Raw genomic sequence first — 2,384 nt, 5'->3', positions numbered from 1 at the left:
AATCACTCAGACTCTTACCAGGGAGCTTGGCTCGTTAGCTCAAGCTGCAGAGATTCACGCCCTTAGCTGTGGAGGTCCCTACCTACACCAGAAGGTGCCAGCGAAGACTGTGACATTCACAGAAGCACAATGGGAGCCCTATCACTGCACTGATGAGGGGAAGCTGCTGGCCTTCCAAGCTGCTGCAGAGCAGGAGTGAGGTCTAAGCGGGCAGAGACTCACTAGTGTTTTGAGGAGTAGGTTTTTTGCCCACATTCTCTCAGAGAGGCATGTTCCTACCCCCCTGCACAGCTGTGACCAAAGAGGAATTGCCTGGGTGATGTGAATTGAAACCGAGATTGGTTGAATTGAAACCGAGATTGGTAAAGCTGGACAGAGAAACCTCCTCAGAAAGTGGTTTCTGCAACTTGTTCATGGCAGATGCTTTTATCTGACTGAAAATGAATCTTCCTCAGGCTTGGAAAAATGTTGCCCAGCTCACCCCTCCCAAACAGCTCCTGCAGAATTTCCAAGATGTCTCATCTACCTGGAAGCTGCTCCTGGCAACTTCCTCTACTACATCCTCTCCCAGAGGCAGTGGTGGCAGATACTGTGTCCGACAGGGAATATCACGGCTGGCTCCTGTGGAACAGGCCTAATGGAGTGAGAGGGGTCAGTCCATGAGAACTTGTGCTTAACTCCTTAGGCCTCTTTGAATTTCCACTCCAAGTAACAGGTGAAACTCCGCCTCAGGAGATGATTCATAGAATCATAGAAGATTAATCCTAGAAGATGAGGGTTGTAAGGGACCTCAGGAGGTCCTGGTAGTACTATTCAGGAAAGGAAGATTTCATTCTCCAGGGTTCTCGATCTCGGACTGCAGTGACAAGAGAAGGAAAGTTTTAGGTTAGGGTTTTGTAGGATGTTCATAGGGCCAGCAAAGATCATTAGATCACCTCGTCTCATGTTTTTGTGCTCCTGTAGGTCACAGGTCATTCAATTTCACAGTTACCCCGGTATTGAGCCCAAGAACTTGTGTCAAATTATATCATACCTTCCAAAAAGACATCCCGCATTAATTTGAACACATGAATAGATGGAAAATCCACCATTCCTTGGTAAAAGCTGGCATGGTGAATTGGCTGCCCAGTCCTGATGAATGAGATGTCTGAAAGTCACTTAGGGGATGTCATTCCGGGCCTTACTGAGTTTATGCCCCCATCATATGCATTGTTACATAGAATCATAGAATATTAGAGTTGGAAGGGACCTCAGGAGGTCATCTAGTCCAACCCCCTGCTCAAAGCAGGACTAACCTCAGCTACATGGCACAAGATATTTCACTGCCTTGGCTGTTCTGTCATATCCTCAATGGCAGATGCCACATGGGAAAGGGGAAACATTTCCTCTCTGGTGGACATCAAAGACCATGTATCAATGGACTAACCACTACATAGAAGCAATGCAGACATGAATGTTCAAGGAAAAAATGAAGTTGAAACAATTGGGGTGGAATGTTCAAAGGAGCGCAAGGGACCCAGTAGCTGAATACCAATTGAAAATCACGGCCAGTTGAAAATCTCATTCATGCCCAAAAAAGCACTTAAGCATCAATTTATCTCTAAGTCGAGAATGGGACTACTCCCATACGTTTAAAGCTGAGCACTTCCTTAAGTATTTTTCGGGATCAGCAACTTAGTTCAGATTATTCAAAGGAAATGAGTTTAAGAATCATAGTTTAAGAATCATAACTGAGAGTTTGGACAGGAATCTATGGCAATTTAGACCAACCAAGGATCTGCCTTTCAGTTTTGTACTGATTATACTTCTTCAATGTATCCAATTAGAATAGTGAAACTGAGCAAATTAACATGTAACCAGTCAAAACAACTTAAATTTCACGCACTGAATACTAATCAGGATCTGCTTGTAAATAAATTATAGATAAAAAAATATTCACATAAATTATTTGGTGACGAATTATGAATATTTTCAAGAAAATCATGATCAAGACAATGAGAGTCGTGGAAGAAATAAAAGCACAATAATTTTAATGGATTGTCCATTTATTTATATAACCAAGCACTATACTCGGCATATGCAGTGTACACAACTGTATAGTGATATGGTATTCAAATAATAATGTCAAACTCAACAAAGAACTGCCACCCCTAAGAAAAGTGCCCTAACCTTTGGACTGTTGGAGACTGAGGTGGGTCCCGCTGTCTCTTCTGCTGAAGCTTTTCCATTGTGGATAAGCAATTAAAGTGCTATTGGAGCATGGGCACTAGGTCTCCCATTTTCTGGAAGGGGGATCTGACCACTAGGCAACACAGTCCTTCCATCTGCCTCACTCTCTCTCTCTCTGGCCCAATGGCTCTTTTAAAATATTTATCTACAGGGGA

Source organism: Emydura macquarii, unplaced genomic scaffold (assembly GCF_026122565.2).
Source record: "Emydura macquarii macquarii isolate MOO-44397 ecotype Brisbane River unplaced genomic scaffold, CSIRO-AGI_Emac_v2 contig_834, whole genome shotgun sequence".
Classification (NCBI taxonomy): domain Eukaryota; kingdom Metazoa; phylum Chordata; order Testudines; family Chelidae; genus Emydura; species Emydura macquarii.
The sequence above is the reverse complement of the archived record's forward strand: the minus strand, read 5'-3'. Positions refer to the sequence as shown.